The sequence below is a fragment of the Festucalex cinctus genome, chromosome 13 (assembly GCF_051991245.1).
Source record: "Festucalex cinctus isolate MCC-2025b chromosome 13, RoL_Fcin_1.0, whole genome shotgun sequence".
Lineage (NCBI taxonomy): Eukaryota > Metazoa > Chordata > Actinopteri > Syngnathiformes > Syngnathidae > Festucalex > Festucalex cinctus.
The window spans coordinates 11,330,807-11,353,598 of NC_135423.1; the positions used below are offsets into that span (position 1 = coordinate 11,330,807).

The 22,792-nt window shown below is 38.8% G+C and overlaps 1 long non-coding RNA gene across 2 annotated transcripts in view; it reads left to right on the top strand.

The window, feature by feature from the left end:
- The first annotated feature begins 250 nt into the window (after positions 1-250).
- Positions 251-22,792, top strand: part of LOC144032788 (uncharacterized) — a 29,525-nt gene continuing 6,983 nt past the window's right edge. The window contains exons 1-4 of one of the 2 annotated variants that reach the window (XR_013287791.1): positions 251-436; positions 695-782; positions 1,495-1,530; positions 18,068-18,528. This is a non-coding gene — a long non-coding RNA (uncharacterized LOC144032788). Of the gene's footprint in view, positions 437-694; positions 783-1,494; positions 1,531-18,067; positions 18,529-22,792 lie in introns of those variants that run through there. The other variant, XR_013287792.1, reaches the window with a different exon arrangement.

The following is a 22,792-nucleotide window of genomic DNA, read 5'->3' on the forward strand; positions in this document are numbered from 1 at the left end:
TAATCAAGACTCCAGTCACGATCAAAAAGACGATTACAACACGAGTCCACAGCGACACTCGGTGGCAGCGAATCGTTAAATAATTAGTAGCGTCTCCTTAAAACAAACAAATTAAACAAACTGGAGAGCATGTAGACTACAATATTGTAAGTGACTATACATTCATTTCATTTTATTTCCATATTCACTTTTATTTTGGTAGTCTTATGTTGCAAAACATTGGAAGTATTGTGCCGCCCCCTGGTGTACAACAGTAGCACTACATCAGCTATCTGGAAAACTCAGCAAATTAGCGGGCTAATCATAGCAATTAGAACCAATAAACATAAATGTGCGTGGAAATGGCAGATTTGTGACAAACAAAACATCAATGGTGAGGTAGTTTAGACGGGCACGTGTCTAAAGGCCTCGACGTGGAAGACAACACGTCAACAACGTGAGTTAAATTTGTGTTCAACCTTTTTTTTTTTTTTTCTCACAACACCAGCATTGAGACTTGCTGTCATGCATATTTACGGAGAAAACGCCACCTAAAGAAAGTTGTTACTGTGTCAAGGCATCCATGTTGTTTTTAATTTGACTAAAATTAATTTAAAATGTACCCCAACTAAGTGTGATTGCTCTGGTTCATAACCTGTTAGACGAGGCATTGTTAATTTATCACCCCACCCAAATAGCCTATTCTCTCATTTAGAATTTGATGCCTGCAGCACTTTCCAAAACAGCTGGGACATAAACAACACAAGACTGGGAACGTTGAAGAATTACACAAATGAGAACAGGTGAGTGTCATGACTGTATATAAAGAAGCATCTCCAAATGTTCCATTCTTCAGAAGCAAGAATGGGGTGAGGTTCACCACTTTGTGAACAACCACGTGAGCAAATATTGCATATTTTAAGAACCATTACAAGGAATTTAATGATTTCAACATCTATGATCCATAATGTTATCTAAAGATTCATAGAATCTGAAGAAATCTCAGCACCTTAAAAGCAAGATTGAAAACCAACGATGAATGCATGACCTGTGATCCCTTTGGCGGCATTGCCTAAAAAACAAAAACAAAACTGGCATTCTTATGAAAGGATATTGCCACATGGGCTTACTTCAAAAACACATTCTATTGCTACATCTGCAAATGCAAGTTAAAACTCGACCAGGCAAAGCAAAAGCAGTGATTTTACAAATGCTCTCTTCTCTGGAACTTGCAGACGTCGTGTCCTCTGGGCCAAATAGGAAAAGGACCATTTGGACTGTTATTAGCGCAAAGTTCAAAAGCAAACAGCTGTGATGATATTGGGGTGTGTTAGTTGCCACTGCCCACATCTGTGAAGGCACCATTAATGCTGATGGGTACATGCAGATTTTGGAGCAACATATACTGCCATTAAAAAAAAAAAAAAAAAAAAAAAAAAAAAAAGATCTTGCACTTTCCTAAAATTAAAAATGTAATTTAATCTGTTCTTTCTGCATTTTTTTTTTCTATCACAGTGCCCGATGTCAGCCGAACCATGTGTGGGAACTAAGGTATGTGCCAAACCATAATTTTCTTGCTGACTAACTGTAGCAATTATAATATGCTTTCACCATCATAACGTACACCTGAGAGCAGCCATTTCTAGTAGGTGGCCTGTGAACAACTTTGAAATCTCAGATTGAAACAGAACTTAAAAAAAAAATGTTTTTAAATTTTCATAATACAACTTACATACAGTACAATTCATGTTGGCAATTAAGGCCCCTCTCTTAGCCAGTCATTTATTTTATTTTTGTTGTTATACCATATTTCATCTCTGGGTGGCAATATCACACCATGCAATGTTTAAAATGTTGGACTCCCTGCACAAATCTGCTGTTAACATTAACAGACATTTCACTTTCATTGGTCACTTTACCCAGTCATGACTCAGCTAAATAAATTAAAATTTTGTGGGGAACTTTTTTTCAGATGTTCAATTCAAAAAGTACGCCTACATTTTGTATTTGTCCAAATTCTTTTCATTTTTAAAATGTGAATTTGGCTTTTTGAGTCGAACTACTAAAATAAATACGTTCCCCTTCTATATTCAAAATTTCACAAGATGCAGCTGTATCGTATGAAACGTGTAGTAATGTAAGAAAGAGCAAAGCAATAATTGGACTGTCAATATTTCTCATTGTGCTTTTTTATCTTCAATCCAAAAAGCTTCTTCAGAGAATATTATCATTAGTCCAGTTCCCTTCAATCATGACCTGTAAAAAATATTCAAAAAAAATAAAAAATAAAAAAAGCCGGTTCCCAGTTCACTAACAATCATAAGTTGTATTAAGCCTTCAATTTCAATTAATAATATATATATATATATATATATATATATATATATATATATATATATATATATATATATATATATTTATATATTTATTTATTTTTATTATTATTATTATTTTTTAACCATAGTTGTAGTCTTATGTCATCCACAGGATCATCAGGAGTTTATAAAGAATTGTTAGTGAGTCAGGAATGCAAACATTAGAAGAATGTGAGAACAAGTTTGTTTGTTTTTTTCTTTCTGAAAGTGGACGACTTCTTGTTGGCCAGAGACTTAAGATGAAGGTAAATATGCACTCACAGTATATAAAAAGTAGGCGGCTGATAGGCACTGAGGAAGTAAATCCATAAAACATATGGAGAGCGGCAGCTTTGAACATATGTGCCTCCAACTGTGGAGGACAAGTGAAAGTCGTGGGAAAATTCCGGCATTTGTTATGATGTGTCTCGTCACACAAACAACACTTTATGCCGAAAGCGACTTGCGACAAAACAACAGAAGGAGCTAAAGAATTAACATGAGCCATGGCTTCCATTTGAATTCAGCGGATTTACACCAACACTTCTTCATACAGAATTTGCATGTCAAATTTACAATAGTGGTGCTTCTGGAAATCTGGTTTTTGACTCCTTTTTTTCTCTCCCATAAATGTAACCTAAGCCAAACACAATCGATAGTCTGTGAGACTCGTTAATTTTCAAGTTGTTTATTTTCAAAATGTCAAAAGTTTGTTCCAGAGTCAAACTGTTGACATTGTAAAACCTTATTTGCTGATCCAGGCAATGTGTTGAGTAACATTTTAACATTCTCAAGGGAACTAACTGAAAAATCCAATACTATCGTAATCCTGAGACAGAATTACAATAGTATTGATTATTCCGTTGTGATTTTTGTTTTCGAAATGTAGTGATTTATTTTCAGGGTGGTTCTGTTAGTTTTGATTAGTTTTAGTTATTTAAAAAATGCTTAGTTTTAGTTAGCTTCAGTATTAGCTTAAAAAATCTGTATTACTTGTGCGCAATATTTATTAAACACATTGGTAAACAAAAAAAAAGTAACTAATTTCTTACCTAGCATTGTATTTTGGCGGAGTTGAATAAAAAAAAAAAAAAAGCAGGCGATTGGAGCCAAAAATCAAGCATGCAAAATTGGCGCCTTTAGGAGCGACATCATCTAAAGGTGCTTTTCTATTGGCTGCTGATGTAGATGACATCACTTCTGTGTAAAATGTCCTTATTCCGGATAAAATTGAGTTAAGTACACTTAAAAATCAAATTTTAAATAATTCCAAAGGCTCATGCAAACTCAAAGACTCAAACAAAGGATTTTTTTGTAATAATAATAATAATAATAATAATAATTCGTTTTTTTTTTAAATAAAATGTAGTTTCAGTTAGTTTTTGTTTTTTAAAAAGCATTTTTGTTTTTATTTTATTATATTTCGTTAAAATTATTTTGCATTTTAATTTTAGTTGTTTTTTTGTTTGTTTGTTTGTTTTTTAAGCTTTGATTCTGACACGCACACACCATCAATGTAAAGTGAATAACACAATGGAGAATCCATTGACCATGGCAAATAGTCACATGCAGGACACAATGAACAATTTGTACCCATCCCTAATTTGTTGACATCTTACATGAAGTCAGTCGTGAACTCCAAATTAGTCAAATTTTGAGTATTCAACTTTGGAGGTTCCAATGTTTAAGTCTTCTTCATGTCCTACACATTAATCCATTGCATTTGGTGTATACGCACATCTTGATGTGATTACATATATGTCTGATTAGGACAGTACTATTTTGCAGTCAAACAATTGTATTTAGTGTACTTTCCTTGTCATCTGCTTGACAAAGTCACTTTAAATCCCAGAAACTAGAATCACTGTTTGTTCTCTACTTTTATTTGCATCTCTCTTTGTGTTCTTTAGCAAATGAATAGTTGTCGATCCCCTCACGCCCGTTTCTCATTTGTGCGCCGCGCGCGCGCATGTGTGTGTATTAGACACTAGTGTCTGGTGCCTGGGGTGAAATCAGTCAGATAAAAGGCGGCGATGAGGTGTGGATCGCCGGCATCCTGACAGCTGTAGATTAAATTAAAAAAGTTCTGACAAATCAAACAGATTTCTCTGTGGTGCGCTCCCTCGGCCTCTCTCAATCTCCATCTGTCTCTCTCTCTCTCTCCTCACCCCTTGAGCCCTCATCAGGCAGGCGGGGTGCGCAACTTGAAACAAAATGGATTTCATCTTAAGTGCTCGGGCAGGCTTTGAAACCTCAACAGCTGCTGTGTCTCCCGCTTTTGTTTTTTGGGCTCGCCTTTATTTCACATACTCCAACAAACTTCAGCCATATTGTGGCAGATGAAGGTGGAACATCAGCGCTTCAAACCCTGACAGTAATTGAGAGATGAAACGGGCACATTTGCCAGGTTCTGAGAGGCCCGCGCCGATCACAAAACATCAAAACAGGCCCATTCAGGGAATAGCGCCGAGTGGCTCTCTGCTCCGATTGCATCCGACGCAGCTCTCCTAAGTTCGTGCTTTCTGATGCTTTGTTGGCAGTTGAACCCACACAACTTAACGAGCCAATCAAATATCAACCACCTTTATTAACTTATTCACTCCCAAAAACGCATTTATATGTTTTTGTTTGCTAGTTTTTGTATGAAGGCTTTGATGCAGTTTCTGACCTGAAGTGGTCGCTTAAAGCGATAGTAGTTATTACAAAAAAAAAAAAAAAAAGTGTGCTTCATCTGTTTCATGAATGAAACTTTTTTTTGTAATAACTACCATCGCTTTAAGCTTCCACTTCAGGTCAGAAACTGCATCAAAGCCTTCATACAAAAACTCTAGCAAACAAAAACCTAAAAAAACGTATAAATACGTCTTTGGGAGTGAATGAGTTAAAATGTGTCTGTCAATCATCTTATGCCACCCTCCCTGTCTGTCTCATGTGCATACCAGCTGCACAGATTGATAAACGGAAGCTTAATTCCGACACATGCTGCCTCACAAAATGAGTAAATGACAACTATGGCCGTTTTTTTTTTGGTTTGTTTTTTTAAATCTACATTTTGCACAAGCTTTGTTCTCACATGAATAATTTGAAAAAAAAATTTGAGATATTTAAAAAAATAATAATAATAATATTGGCATTGTTATGTGGCGGGACCCAAAAGTGGAGAAACCAGGCAGGAAGTGGACTAACAGGAACTAGAATAATTTTACTGACTGGAACTAAAAGGACTGGATGGAACGTGAGAGGAGATGACTTGGCATGACGTGGAGATGAGGAGACTTGAAGAGACGCGGAAACTTGGGAAGAGACATCAAGACTTGAGGAGACATCAAAACTTGAGGAGACGTCAAGATTTGAGGAGACACAAGAACTTGACCAGACGTAGAGAAAACTTAACCAGACATAGAGAACTTGACCAGACCAGGAAACGGGGAACCAATTAGCAACACACACAAGTGGACCTACTCAGACATAAACGAGACAGGGGAAACACACCAGACAACAAACATTCTAACCAAAATAAAACAAAACCCAACTCAAACAAAACTGAAACATGACAGGCATGTTGATTCCAAAATTGGAGTCACTTTTTTTTTTTTTTGCTAGAACGTCTTTCTCCATATCTTACCCTCCAGATAAGGAAAATTCCACTGACCTGTTATAGTAAGAAAAGCTGATTATGTTCGGACTCATTTACAGCTACATGGCAACTTGTTTCTGCAGTCACAATTGTGATGGTGAGAAGTGTGTGTGCAGCTCTCAATAGGCCAATACTTCCATCTTCCTATCTATCTGCACTCTGGCACACATATATAATTGAAACCAGTTAAGACCATTGGGTCACACATTGTCACATGGGTTATAGGTTGGTTGGCCAAGACAGGAGTAAGATAAGAGTAAAAACCATTTAGGACAGATTAGACCTTCTTCCGCATTAAAAGGAAAAAGGCTCCACATGCTCGGTCTTTTTGACACCCAGCAAATAGTTCAACTGAGAATATGCAATCTTCTTGGTTGTTACTGTTAGTATAATATCCTCCTGACTACCAGAAAAAGAAAAAAATGTACAATCATGTTTTGATATCCCCCAATCTTTGTGAAGTAACTGGAATACTGCAAAAGAAATTTTTGAAAAAGAAAAAAAAAAGTACAGACTACAGAGGACTTTTTTTTTTTTTTTTTTTAAACTTAAATGCAAATACAGTTAAAATAATTCAAACAATACTTCAATGTGTTCTTAAGAGTCTTATAGAAAACATGCCAACAATATTTAAAGCCTAAATTTGTTCAATAAAAAGTGTTATACATTTACTTTTCCTCTTCCCCAAAAAGTGCTTGCACTGAGGGAAGCCATTTTCTTTTATGATGAAATCAAAGGAATCAATGCCCTACACATTTGGTATCATTGGAAAACTCTGAATGTCCTCTATAGAGCACAAAGGGAGTTGATTCAATCGTATGCACTGGGTGGGAGATATTCAGGTTTAAAAAGGTCCACTACAAAGGACAAATTTGAATTGCTGGTAGTCAAGAGGGTACTGCAAGCATTAAAGATAGCAGGACCGGTGAGGTGTTATCATCATCATCATCATCATCATTTTCATTTCTAACTTCTCCCAGGACATGATAGAGAAAAACAGATCAGTTTTGGATTCCACATACAAAAATTTGTTTAAAAAAAAAAAAGACAAAGAGACCCAACTCAACAGAAATTGTTCCCCAGTGTTATCATTAGAATTACAGCTGGATCTATTGAATATTGTATAAAATTGACTGAGCCAGGATATTGTCATGAAAATCACATGACAGCAAAACATTCAAGACAGCAAAAGAAAACAATACTACTGTAATTTAAACTATTTAAATGTCTCACAATAATATATATATTTTGTTATCATTTTAAATACATGATAAGAGGACCTTGGAGCAAATAACCACATATTTAAACAGCTGTAATACTGAGGGGAAAAAACACAATTAGTCTTAGATTATTTTCCAACATTGTTCAGCTTCAGTAAGGTATTAAATTGTTTATTTATGTGCGTGCTTTTCTGCTATTCTGGGTTGTAAGAGGAAGTATGACTAAATGTGCTTTGCTGCAACAAATTTCAAACAAAAGCAAAGCGATACCCAACATAACAACTTGAGAATTTCGTCACTAGAGAGCAGTAGTGGGCAGCGGGTTGAATTTGTGAGCGGGGCAGCTTCAGCAGCTGGACAGAGTGTTTGTATCTGTGTGTATGTTTGTGTGGGAGATAGAGTGAGAGGAGGAGTGTAGGCCTTCTCACCCGATTCCTCAAACCAACGGAATTAATAGGCTCATTTGCCAAGGAAAACACTCTAATCAGTGGGTTTCCTCTCATTAAAAGTTAATTAGTTTGACACCAGTTTCCTGCTGAAGAAAGTATTAGCCACTTACAACTCATTAGAGCCAAAGCAAAATATCACACGAGGGGAAAGCTGCTGCATGCAAGGAGACGAAAGAGAAAGCAGCTCCATTACAAAATGTGCCGCTTGCAACAACATTGTGCAGGTGATGCGTGGTTAAAAGTTAGCTTGTATATCACCACATATATACATTACATATGGTTGTACTATAAATAAACCATATGTGAGGGAAATACCACCTATAAGTTATTAAAAAAAAAAAAAAAAAAAAAGTCTACATACCCATGTTCAAATGCCAAATTTTGAGACCAAGATAAATTGTTCAAACTTTTTCCATCATCGTGACCTTTAACCTGTACAACTCTTGGCAAAATGTTGCCTACCTTATAGTCCAGTCCTAAGCACACAAAAGGAGATTGTTGCATGTACCAAAAAGCCAGTCCTTGCCAGAAATTCCTGCCTCAACTTTAACTCATTTACTGCCAGCCCAGTTCAAATGGATTTTTGACGTCTATAGCCGTCAATGGCACTGAATGCTGTCAGCCTCTTTGACCAGTTCTTGTCATGTCATTGATTTTGTAGGGACGTGCAGTTCTTGGTAAAGTCATTCTTGTGCCATATTTCCTCCATTTAATGATTACGGTTTTGACTGTTTTCCATGGTGCCTTGGAAATTCTTCCCTGAGTGATACCTTGGAACGATTAGATTCCCCTGATGTTGTGTGGAAGCTCTCTGTCGGCCATGTTTGTGCTGTAAAATGTGACTCCCAAAAAAAGACAGGAAAAGGCTTGCTAGAACAGCCAAATTTTAATTGGGTTAGTCGGAGGCCCTTTAACACATTTACTGCCAGCCCAGCAAAAATGCATTATTTGACGTCTTTTTTTTCCGTCAATGGCAGTCAATGACTTAAGATGAGATGTAACCAAAATTGATGGATTTTTAAGCAACATTGCCTTAAAAAAAAAAATGAAAAAAGGAGGCTGCAATATAATCACAAAATATATTGGCACATTGTGTTTAACACATTCACTGCCAGCCCAGCAAAAATGCATTATTTGACGTCTTTTTCCGTCAATGGCAGTCAATGAGTTAAATGGTGGCAGGTGTGTGCTGACTTCCCAGATTGGTTGATTCTGAACTCAATCACATCCCCAATTATCCACGGATGTTCACACTTGAGAAACCAGTTGTCTATTTTTACTTTCCCGCTCTAAAAGCTTTTCACATTAATGGTGGAAAAAGTTTTTAAATGATTTACTTTGGTGTTTTTCCTCACCAAAAGGTTGCTTTTAAAGGGCTGTTTTGTGTAGACTACACATATCCACTGAATAGATACATAATCATGATACTAAAACAAGTCAGCACATGATGCAAAAATTACCTCTGTTATTTATATCAGTTCTAGTGCCACACTTTCAACAATTGAAATAATCCCTTCCCACACACTTCTCCATTTCCTCCTTGGCTTCATCTCTCCACGCTGATCTGTCTGCTCACATTTCCTCTTCTTAATGAATCATGAAGTTTGACTTTTCGTCCTAATAAGCAGTGTTTTTGCACGGTAAGCGTCTGGAATGCGCGCCGTTTGTTTTCCTTTAATTAGCCCGGCAGGTTCCCCGGGCTTGGGGCCCGCCCCGAGTGAGAGATCCTGAGCCCGCAGAGCGGCATCAGACGAGGAAACGCTGAGAGGCAGCCAGCGCTGCCAGGTGGCAGTAAGACGAATGGAGCCGGGCACAGACTGAGACGGGGCAGGAAACATAAAGGCAGAAGTGCTGTGAACTGAAGAACAATGATGGGAAACGTCCTGGAGAAAACACATTGGCCGGTGCTGAGAGAAGGATGGAAAGTAGGATGAGAAGGAAGATGAGAAATGTGAGGGAAGAACAAAAGATGCAGACTTATATGAGAAGGAAAATTATAAATAGTTTACAAAGGAGCTAAATAATTTGTGGGTGTGTTCATGTCTGACAGTTTTGATTTGGTTATATTGGAGTGGCATGGCTCAGTGGTAGAGTGAGAGGTTGTGGGTTCGATCCCACGCCATTGTGACCACATCGACGTATCCTTGAGCACGATACTGAACCCCCAGTTGCTCCTGATGCTGCATCATCTCTAATGTAAAGCACTTTGAGGGCCTTGCAAGGTGGAAAAGCGCTATATAAATGAAGGGTTGTTTATCATAGGGTTGCTCGATTATGGAAAAAAATAATAATCACGATTATTTTTTGGTACAAAACAAGACAAGTTTTCAGCATTTAAAAATATTAAGACCAATAAAAAATAGAAACACTATAATTATATAAGCTCCTTTTGGACCAAACATAATTTCTAATAATATATATTCATAATAATAAATATTTATTTATGTTGGCAGAAACATGAAGTTGGAGTGCAGCATTGCACTGTGCAGTAGGACAATCATTTATTTTTTTGGTACAAATCAATAAATAAATTAATAATAATAATAATAATAATAATATACATGTATTTATTTATTCATTTATTTATGTTGGCAGAAACGAAGTTGTGTGCGCTGTGCAGTAAGACGATCATTTATTTTTTGGTGCAATAAAAAAATAAATAAAATAAATATTAAGACATAATATTCTTTGAAACACTATTATGCAAGTTCCGTTTGGATGAAACAAAATTTATTAAATTAGTTATTTTAAATTGTAAAAAATGCAAATGTATACATTTTAACAATGCAAAAAATAGTGTTAATAGTTGTTTTTTTTGTGTGTTTTTTTTTTTTTTACAATTATGCCGATTTTGTAATTGCGGAGTGTAGTAATTGAAATTGTAATTGAATTTCGATTACTTGCACAGTTCTCATTTACCATAAGAAATTCTGAAGTGTGAACACTAAAATTTGAGTCCTGGTCCACACAAACAAGCAGACTGATCAATCACTTGTAGAGGTAATCTCAGTTTTGGGTCACTTTAGTTCAAGTGCGAACATGACACAGACCAGCATTAAAATGCAGCAGAAAGTTTATGGAAATAATCATCCATATTTTTCAGGAAATAAATGCAAAAGCTTTGGAACAACCTGTATAATAATCTTTTCTTTTTACATTCATTCATTTGAAGCATTTTCGATGTTAAGTTCCATCATGGAAGCTAAACCGACCAATTCACTTCGTTCCTCCATGACAGCACCGTTAGATCGAGCGACAGCTGCCCTGTGATCAATATTAAATGCTGCAAGCTTTTTAAAGATTCACAAATGACAACAATCGACTACTACTACAACCGAGAATTGAATCTGAATCTACATAATCTGTCAAAATGACGCAAGTCGTGATGCCGTGACGAGTTCCAATTCCAAATAAAGACGTGGCAAGTTGAAACATGAAATACATCCTGTCATTGAAATAGTTACGACTAAGCGGAAATAATGTTTCCCTCTCTCGACCCCAGAGGCAATTTCTTTCTCTCAAGTATTGCAATCAAGCCAAAGCCCACTGAGCAGCATTTTGATGCTTACACACCCACAAAGCTGCGGGATCATCGCAGGTGTTCAACTCTCATCAGAGTGCATCTCTGTAAAGTCAATACCAGAGGCTGCAGCTCAGAGCTTTGACCTTTTAAGCCTGTCCCCTCTCCAAAATGCCTCCACACATCCACCGAGGTGCAACCCACCCACATGCACCCCAGCCCCGCCCCTCCATCAATCTTCCGCGGGTCACCGCGACAGCAAAGCACAAAGCCAATCACATCAGCGCGGCCACGTTGCCACACTCACCCACTGACAAAATGTCACCAGAGAAGGCCGTGCCAGGAGACCTCCGGCCTGCTAATCATCTGCTGACGGTGTGTGTGTCTGTGGGGGAGAACTTTTGTACTTGTTTGACGACATAAGGATTCAAAATCTTGATTGTTGTTGTTTTTTTTTCCCTCTCAAATTGGTAGGAAAGTACGGAAGCGCAGAGCTGCCAATGTGGAGTAAACACAAAATGACCTCGGCACAAATCAATGTCACATTTGTTTTTTACAGTAATGTATCTTTTTAATTTTAACTCGATTTTATGATTAGGAAAATACTGTCTCAATGACTAAAAGATGCAGACAAATTTCTATTTGTTTAACTTTTTTTCCACTTATTTTAACAAGAGTAGGAAAACTTATTTTATTGTACATTTAAAGCGGATATAAAATGTGCAATTAATCGTGAGTTTACTCTTGAAGTCATACCCCAAATTGTTATCATATTCATGTACTGTACTGTTGCGCAACATTAACGTAACTGTAATCATGTTCAAATGTTATTTTAATTTGCAAAAAAAATACATTTTATTATTTTTTTTTAATATATATATATTTTTTGTGTGTTCCTGAAAATTTTGAAAAAATGACTTAAATTGTAACAATTTGGTAAAATTGTGTAGTTAAAAAAAATAAAATAAATAAAATAAAAATCAGGGCGGCACGGTAGTCGAGTGGTTAGCACGTCGGCTTCCCAGTTCTGAGGTCTCCGGTTCGAGTCCAGGCTCGGACCTTCCTGGGTGGAGTTTGCATGTTCTCCCCGTGCCCGCGTGGGTCTTCTCCGGGTACTCCGGTCTCCTCCCACATTCCAAAGACATGCATGGCAGGTTAATTGGGCGCTCCGAATTGTCCCTAGGTGTGCGTGTGAGTGTGGATGGTTGTTCGTCTCTGTGTGCCCTGCGATTGGCTGGCAACCAGTCCAGGGTGTCCCCTGCCTACTGCCCAGAGCCAGCTGAGATAGGCGCCAGCAGCCCCCGCGACCCTTGTGAGGAATAAGCGGTCAAGAAAATGGATGGATGGAAATAAAAATCACCCTACATTTAAAGCGGATATAAAATGTGCAATTAATCGTGAGTTTACTCTTGAAGTCATACCCCAAATTGTTATCATATTCATATACTGTACTGTTGCGCAACATTAACGTAACTGTAATCATGTTCAAATGTTATTTTAATTTGCAAAAAAAATACATTTTATTTTTTTTTAATATATATATATTTTTTGTGTGTTCCTGAAAATTTTGAAAAAATGACTTAAATTGTAACAATTTGGTAAAATTGTGTAGTTATGGAAAAATACATTGCAAAAATATTTTCAAAACTTTTGACCAACTTCCAGTAGTAACAAAAAAAAACCCTGAAATTCAAAAACAATAAATACAAACAAAAAAGCGTTTAAAAAAAAACTAAACTGCATTTTATGTTTACAAAACTATAATTTATAGCATAAAAAAATGTTTTAATCTGTGGCAATTAATTTAATGCATGAGCAGCCGCCGTAAAAAAATAAATAAAATAAAATAAAAATAAAAATCACCCTTTCCCTAATAGTTCTGTTAGTTGTCGTGTGTTGCTTCCCTCGGCAACAATGCTTAACACGCACTAATAAAACAATGAAGGATCAGGCAGTTTCGTTGTATGTTCAAAAAAGGACTGTGGCAAATGCACACGCTCGATGGAGCCTGGCCAATGCTGTGTAGTGTACATTCCTGCCTCACCTGGTGTTACGATGTTTGCGTGTGAAGCGGGATGCCAAGTCGGAGCTTCAGAGCCCATCTGAGTCTCGCACCCCTAAAGACAGCCAGCAGCAGTCTGCGTTCTCCTGCCAAGCTCACCTGGACTGCTTCACCTGCGCCCATGACCCAGTGGTGCGGCGCAGCTCTGTGTGTGTGTAGAGCTCCTGCCCAAATCAAAGCAAAGTAGCGCCGAACACCGATTTGTCAAAAAAAGGGGTCGGTAAGGTGCAGGACATATGGTACAGTCACAGTATGGGAGGTAGTCAAGTGTGCCAAAAGAGCTTTTGGTGTTAGACTTTGTATTGACAGGCATGATAGCATAACAGTAGCTGCATATTGCTGTAACAGATCAAATTGAGGCTTTGCTGTTGGCATCTCAATAAATCAATGACACAATGTTATGATACAGATAGATTCAATTCAAAATTTGTATTTCATTCTTCAAAAAAAGAAATGCCCATAATGGGAATGTGTTGGATTTAAATGAAGTAATTTGAATTTGTGAATGCGCCCATCCTGCATAAATCTCTGATAAAGTCAAGCAACAAAACATGCACGTTTGTATCACGAAACAAAGGAACTCCCCACTGTTGGTTGGGTTGCAAAAAAGCTTGTGGGGCTTAGGGATCAATTCTTGTTGGCAGCTTCTGTGTTTTATAGACGATGAAAACATTTGCATTGTTTGATTGTCGGAAGTTCCGTCATGAGAGGATTAGCCCTGCAGGATTATCGTCTGCTTTGTTTTAGAGTATATAGTCGTTTGTTTTGGGTTATATTTGGAGAAATCGATCCACATTTTTTTTTTTTTTTTTTTACAGATTGAATTCTATTAACCAAAACGCAAGGTTATGGGCTTTGCCTGGTATTAAGGGGCTAAGGGAGTGTCTGCAGTTGAACAATATCAGCATAACCTCTGCTTTAACCCCCACATTTGAGCACTATTGATTCATTCCCTTTGAAGAGGTCCTTGAAATTGCTTCAATGAGGAACTATCTGTTGGGGCATCCGAGGCACCGGTCCAAATGAGAATGTCTCCGAGCTGGAGAAAAGATAGGCGGACCGAGTCTCAAAGGCTGTGAGAAAAGACACGGGCAAAAATGGGGGAAAAAAAGAAAAAGAAGACTAAGTAAATGAAAAATAAAACAGAAGACTCCTTGTTTCAGAAACAATGACTTCCCCACCGATAGGAAGCGATCCCTGAGCTGTTGCAATAGCATGTCTCTGACAGAACTCAGGGCGTATCAGGCTTATTGCATTACCTGTGTGGAAAAAAAAAGGGAAAGGGAAGAAATAATCAAAAATGCATCAGAAATAATGCACTTTTCAGACTCTATCCATCATTGTTTCGGCACCCTCGATCCTTTACGAGAAGTGAGCGAGCGGCGGGAGGAGGGCGAGACGCTCGCTCCCGCTCCCACATTCAGGGAAGGAGAATGGGTAATTAAATTGCGTGCCGCTCTCAAAGACCTCAAATGAATGAAAGAGATGAATGCTATTGCATTATGCCAAAATCGTGACCCGCAGAAAACTAATGGCGGAATAATAGTTTGAGGTTCTATTTCCCTGATGCAGACAACCACTTGAGTGAATAATGTGCAACTGCACTTGAAGTCAAACGGTTTGTCCCCCGCATCGACTATGTAATGTTTCGTCTTTGTGTCTACAGCATGTTTTCGTCTGTTGGCTACTTTGCGTGTACACTTTCAAGCTAACACGCCCTCCTTACCGCTCGGTTCCTTCTACCAAGCCAATGCAGAGTCCAAAGTCGTCAACTGTGCCATTTTTTTGTGTTTCTTAAGCACCTCAGCCGTTTTCTTCGACTCTGCACACCGCTGCCCCAAAGACATTGGCCTTTCTTTGTAGTGTGTTGACGGCAAAGAGATAGGAAAATTGTCTTGAAATACAGAGCAAAAAGAGCTGTAAATAAAAGATCAAACCGCAGCTGTGAGAAGAACCAGCGGCCTGGTAGTCAGTGCAATAACTCACTATGCGTCACCACGTATTAGCTTGACGAGTGTGGCGGGGTGAGTGTGAGGTAGCCATGAGATTTTTTTTATTTATTTATTTTTATTTTTTTACAGTTGGTCTCGTACCTGAGGAGAAAAGAGAAGAACTTTGTTTACTGTAATTATGTTATAACCAGATAGTTTGATTGGGGCAGGGGTCCGTTACATCCAACTTTTTTTTTTTTGTGGCCTTAAATCACCTAATACAGTATAATTCTTTTTTTTTTTTACGTTTTTTTTTTTTGTCGCCTAAAGTGCCCAGTACAGTACAAAATTATTGTTAGTAAATATTAATTTAATAAAAAGGTTGAAAATTTACCCTGTTGGTGCTTAGGGGAAGGATAATACCGTACATCTGAACATAAACTGTGCTCTATACTAAAAATAGCATAGTCGAGAGATAGATGCTCGACTAGCGCCTGAGTAAAAAAAATACAACAAAAAAAAAAACGAAAAAACCCCCCAGCTATACAGTAGATATAAATAGGACACAAACACACTCCTTTGAGCTGTGCGCTTAAAGCGATGCCAATGTCCAAGCTTTTATTAAACTTTTGATAGAAACATCGCTGCTGCCAACATGGCCGCCACATTGACGTGTGTTTTAGCTCCATTGTAGGCTACTGTAAATGTGTTTATGACAAGTCGGAGCAGCGCAACCCGAAAAAATGTGACCAGTATTTCATCAGTATCTATCTGTTGATGGCTCACCAAAGCGCCATCTACTGGACCTGTGGTGGAACTAACAGACCTCAACACCTGCATTAGAAAGAGCATTTTTCTGTTTGTTTTTTTCTTCTGTCCATCGAATCCAGGCTCCGTTAAATATAGTTCCTAAAAATGTTCCCATAATATTATACTAGTGGCACATTACCAAGCTGACATACAAATTTTTGTTTAATGGAGTAGCCAAATATGGAGATAATTTAAGGCAAACACAGTTGACAACAGTTAATGCTTCGGCCCTTGGGTGTTTTTGAAAAATATTTGATCAATATAAAACATTTTCATCACAATTGCAAGACAATGGCATTCCTACTGACGAGTACTCAAACAGGAAGTGTTTGTACTGTAGTTAATTCAAAAAAATTATGGATTTTGAAGTCGGAACTCTAGATCTGAGAAGCTAATCATATGCATGCTGGCTTTGTATACTGCTGCAGAGTCATGCTGGGACAGAAAATGGCCATCTGCATTGTTCCCAAAAAGTATAGAATTGTCCAAACCGTCTGATTAAGTAACATTCAGGCAAAACTACGAGACCTCGCCAAACCCCTGATTGATTATTTAATCACTTTACAGTCGTTTCAATACAATTGTTTCTCCTTCCTGTATGGCAGCCGGCCAGAAGATGGCAGCACTCAGCTATGCTTTGACTTCCACTCTTCACCGGCGTGTTCATTGATATGCTCTGTTCAATGATGGATTGAGATGTTGGGTGGCTACTACACAGTGTAGGTCACCAGGATGATTGGGGGCCAGGTCCTCACTGCCGCTTCATACTTAAAAAAAAATAAATAAAAAAAATGCTGAACTAGCTCAAATGCTACATTCCCTGATCAGTTCCACGAATCCACAGCTGATCAACCAAATCACTCATGACACATCCTGACTGTGATGCTAAATATAACTAAACAAATCGCTGTCTAGGGAAATGAGTGTCTCAGAATGGCTAAGCAGGGAGATACATACATGCCTTTTAGCATGACTGCTGAAACTTTGCAATAGCCTTGAAGTAAAAGTTGTTTTCCTATTGTTAGACATAGACCGCGCTGGTTTATTTCTGTTTGTATATGCTGGAGGGGATGGCAGCGCCGCTCCTCTCGGCCCTGTTATTTGATTTCCTCCTTTACAAAGGCCACAGTCAGAGCTCATGTCAAAAGAATGCCTGCAATAACAAAACAAGCTTGACTGATAAATACCCGCTTTTCACCGTGCGTGCGTCTTGTTTTGTGTGTTTTCAATGTGTGCGTGCGTCGCTTCAGGGCTACGCTGTGAGTGATCTTCCCGGAGCGAGTCTGACAGAAACAGCCTTCCATGCAAAAAAAAAAAAAAAAATAGAGTAGCTCGAGACTCCATCCAACCCTCTAATGATGTCTAATGATACCTATCAGTGACGGGATACACATGCACACACACTCCTTCAGACCCCTTTAGGCCTAACAGCACCTTGCCGACTGTTGAATTACAGACCGGCGATAATCAGGTCAGCCCCGCGGGTCCTCGGGGATTGGAGGTGTTCATAAACATTCCTGCTGCTCTTTTGTGTTACTTCCTGCGGTAAAACAGCAAGGCGCTCCCGTCGAGCTGACACAGGCTAGCTGGTGCGTCGGCTCGCCCGTGGGTACGACACCACCACCATCATCATCTCTCGCGCATACACGCAGACACACACCTTCTCGGGGATATTAAAACACACTCAGGCTTCATGTAGACATATCATCAGAATATTAATCGTCGTATTAGCATAAAGAACCCTCCTAGTCATCTGCATCCGATTTGACATTTGGCATTGAAATCAGGAGCTCGACTTAAAATAATAATCTAACGGCGTTATACATTGCTTTTAAAGACAGAACAAATGAGTGTGCGTTCGAGTGTGTGTAGGCTACTTGAGGTTGGTGCACTGTGCCAACTACCTCCTCCTCCATGTATGAACCTTCTACAAACAAAGACCAAAAGAACACAAAGGCGTGGGTTCAGTGCATGTCTTTTTTTCCCAAAGATGTCAGCCTCTGCTTTTCAAAGATTTGACTCTTGCTCGGCAGTCAAACAAAAAAAACAAAAAAACAACAACAACAACCTTTTGGTAAATTGATTAGGCTCTCCAAACTTTTCAGGTTTTTCATGCAACTCGATGTGAACGGTTGAACACCGACGAGGAAGTTCAAAAAGCTGAAGGACCCACAGGCGCTGTTGACGTATCCCGCTGGGGTTTAGTCTGGATATGATGGGAGATGCTTGTGTACAGCGCCATCCGCATGTTCTTTATCGGGAATGTAATTTTTGAGAGCATGTTGTTAAATGTAGCTCCATTTTGTTATCTGGTATGTTTTCAGGATGAATGTACTCCAACTATCTATCAGATTGTATGTTACAGCCATAAACTCTTCCAAATGGGTCTTCCTTAGGTTACGTGATTACACTATGCTCCAAGCGGCCGCCGCGCCTCAAAATTTGGTACGCCGTAGGATTTTCGCAATTTTTTTCTCCATACTGTATTTGAGTTGTGTTTTCTTACACTCTATCACAGTATAATTGGCAATGGTTGGAGCCGAAATTCATGTTAACTAAAAGGGCAACATGCACAACACATAGACAAACAAGTACACTGTGTTCCAACTATGCCTTGCATTTGCATTTTTAGGGTTGGAACACCCATGTAACTAAGGGTGTGGAAAACCAAATAAATAGAGAGGGTGAGGAGAGGAATCTTCAGAGAGTGCAGGAGTGAATTGTGTCAGTCAGTTCCTCTCCTCTCTCCTCGCGAGCACTGAACTGTGTGTCTTCTCTCCTTTTTGTGTGGTGTTTAATAGATGTCAAACAGGTAACCCTGACAACATCCAAATTTTAAAAATATTTAAAATTTTTAAAAATACTAAAAAAAAAATTCAAGTTCAAGAGGTTGTGATGTAATTACTTTTTTGTTGTTGTCATTTTACATGCATTTGAATGAACTTGTCAGTACTGCATACATGCCATTTGCTCCTGATAAGTAAAATACGATTCAATACGTACCACTAACCATCCAAGTTGTGTTCCACCCTATTAGGCACTGTCACGTTTAGTTTGGTGCACGCTACGGCCGACTGCTTTCTAATTTGCACCGCGGCCGCCGGAAACACGGTGTTAACATAACCTGCTCCTTCAGCTGCTGTGAATTTGTGAAACTGGTTACAAGTGGTGGACATTCAAATTTCTGATCAGTGCATTATGAATGTATTTTAACTTTATACTGTATTTCCCATTGGTGACATCATGATTGGACCTCAATGACATGGATTCAACACTATCCCTGCTGGTTATAGTGCTTCAAGATACAATTCATCAACAATCAAACCTCATAACTTTGAAGAATCAATTAATCCTAATAATTTTACCTGAGACATATATAATGCCTTTCAGTTAAACTTTATATGAATCCTTTGGTCAACCTTACTACAAGCAAAGAGTCAGAATAACAGCAAACCTCACAGCAAAATAAACCCCAACACTCCCCACTTGCTCTCCTCTTTGTTCCAGTTCAATCTAATTTCCTCTTTCTTTTATGCCCATTCTGTGAAACCGAGCCCCCGCACCACCCGCCCCCACCAGCCCTCGCTCATTTTATTCCCGGTGTTGACTTGTCATTCCCAACAACGGGCAATAAGATCTAAATACTGTCCAGACCTTGAGAGCGGCTCCGCCATTCATCTCAGCCCTCCTCAATGTCAACATGTCTCCAGCGGTGCTATGTAAACAGCTCAGCCGCACCGCAGCGCAGAGTGCCTGATTGCCCCACAACAGTCCCCAATCAAATGGAAATATGAAATAAATCACAAGTGACTTGCTTTGCTTTGGGGTTTTGCTGTTGTGGCCAAAACTGGGGCTCAGGTTAAATGCATCCAAATAAACCAACCACTGTAGCTTTGTCACATGTCAGTAAGTTGACGTACTGCGTCTACACGTTAGAGCAGGGATTCTCAAGATCATTGGGGATTTTATTTAATTTTTCAGAACATTATTATTTATTACAAAAAGACTTATTAACTCATTCACTCCCAGCCATTTTCACTGAAGCAACCCCCTTCGCTCCCGGCCGTTGTTCTGGATTTTGGCCCATTTTGCAAGTCCCATAGAATATTGTGTTCTATTGCTATAAAAACATGGAACCTATCAAAAGAAAGTTTAGAGTCTCTTTCATCAGGAATAAAAAGTATATTTGTAACTGTTTCCATTTTGCAGCAATTAGCATGATAAGTTTCATCATTATTCACAAATCTGTTGAAAACACTTGAGGAAAAGTGCTTGTTAGAAAATGGCACTGCCACACTCTGCTGCCACCTGCTGGCCATTTTTTGTAATAACTACCATTGCATGAAGCAAACTCGTCAGGTTAGAAGCTGCATGCTCTAGCATAAAAAAAAAACAAAATAAATAAATAAAAATGTATAAATACGTTTTTGGGACCATAGCTGTATTTAAAATATAACGTTTCTATACGCTTTTGGTAGAAAATGAGTTAATTACAAATATTTCTGCGTTCATCTATCTATGCCAGCAAAATATAGTAACAGGAAAAACATTTTTTTTTCATGAATCAATTGAGTAAATAGAGAAAAGCCTTGAAATAATTATACTATTTTATTTGTCCTCATTGGGAATGTCCGTCATCAACCACCCAACCCCCAATTGGTGATTAGTTTCTGATAATAAACTTATGAAGGAAAAATTTCAACATTGCATGCCACAAAGAGCAGCCAAAAAAGTGCATATACACAATCATTTTTTTTTCTTTCTTACTTCACAAGAACTGTGGACAGTTTGAAGTGCATTTAGTTGTCCAAGTCAATATCACTCCCCATTTTTACAGTTTAAGGCATTTTCCTGAATTCATTTGGACAGAATGTTGACTGATAAAGGCTACTTTTGTCACTATCCCATGGAGGTCTCAAAGAAAGTGGGTGTGCGTAGTACGCAAATGCAGTGCGGGGGTGGGTCCGCACCTAATGATGTCACAAAGTGAGCACCCACTTGTTTTCTCAGGTTGGGAGGGGCTGGTGCTTGGAGAGCAGAATGACCGAGAATTTCTCATAGTGGGGTGAATGGAGGAAAACACCACTTTGGTCATGTTTTTGGTGCGCAATTAGCATTTTAACACGGCTCCAAAAAGATGATTTGTCACATTAATGTCCCTTTAAAATTTAAACAAAAAGGTACAGAAATGGTCTCTTTGCCGGTTTGTGAGTTACAGTATCAAATCAGCAGGTTTAGGGCCTAAAGCTGTACAACTAACATTCTGCGTGTGGGATTCGGGCAGCGGTTGTGGTGTGAACATGATGCTTTCAGTGTGATGGCCGTCTAATAGCAGGCCATTAAATTGTTATAGTTACGCAGCTGAGTGGAACAGAACAGTTGATGCTTAACCTTGGATGAGGTGAAGCGCTTCGAGCATCAGCCCAGCAACTATTCATGGGCAGAGGGAAATGTGCAGAAGTGTGGTTGTGAATGTCTGTCTCATTACAACGCCCCATCTGATTTGTGTATTCGGCATTCCAGTTCAAATAAGCACAGATCACTCGTGCCACTTTTCAAGCATTTGATCAAAATGCAATATATCTTAGTTGAGTTACACATGGCTACGGTACACCACCCAAAGAAAATACACTGACAAACCATATTTCACTGTCAACGGTAAAGCACAAGGGAGGTGGCACTGCAATGAAAAGTTCCCCCCGATTTGCCACTTTACTTTGGATTTCTTGCGGGTAGCCTACTTGTATTTCCCTGCTGGAGCAGAATGTTTACTAGCATGACTCAAAGCCCGTCTCATCAACTGTCCACTAAAAACAAATGTCATGATTTGTGGAGCGTGACTTCTCAGGCCTCGTTCTCATCTTCATTTAAATGCGGTAACACCTCTCCCCTCCGTGCCAGCATCTTTTTAGCCTCGCCGACAAACCCTTACCAAGAACGCCTAAATTGGTTTGACGTGGAACAATCCTCCACTCTGTCCAATATTGTTCAAGCTTGAAACTGCCAGTAAACACTAATGAAGGCAAGCAGACATGTGACCTGTGTGTGGGTTTATGCAGACCAATGCTGGCTAGCTAGCTGGGTGGGTTTATGGTTCATGCAAACCGGGCTGTTGTCTCTGATCTCTGGCTTTCCCTGACTTGCTTTCCTCTGCTAACAAGCCCTTTCATTTCCTGTTTGGGAAATCTGTTCTTCGTAATCTCACCCACACACAATTGGAGTGGGAAAGTGGCAGCGGGAGTAAAATTTAGGAACATTTCCAGGACTTGATTTGTATTTTCATTCTGTCTAGATGTGTGTGTGGGTTTCAGTGGTGATGACTGGTTGTTGTGTCGTGGTCAAAGAAGCAATTGAAGGTTTCGCTCACCGGCTGGTGATTTAGTGATGTTCAACAATAGGAAGAGAGAGAGAAACCACAAAATGTACACCAACACATTCACAGATACAAACGTACCAGCATCATATTTGATGTAGTAAAAGCACTTGACATCTTCTTTCTGATCTCTCAAGTAATTGGAGTGCAAAATGAAAACTAGGATAACGATGATGAACTATATCTTTGGTTATTTGTTGGACTCCCGTAAAATAATTAGTTGGTATAATTTACAAATGCTAGATTGGTTGATTGGTTAAATCCACATCATACAGTTCAGTAAGACACTACTATAACTACAACTTACTATAAGAACTGGTTAATGGATTAAAACCCAGGGATGTCCAAACTACGGCCCAGGGTCCATTTGTGTTCCATTTTCATGAGGCCATCAGCATGTGTCAAAAAATATCTTTGAATAATCCAAAGTGAACATATTAAGTTTAATGAACTCAAA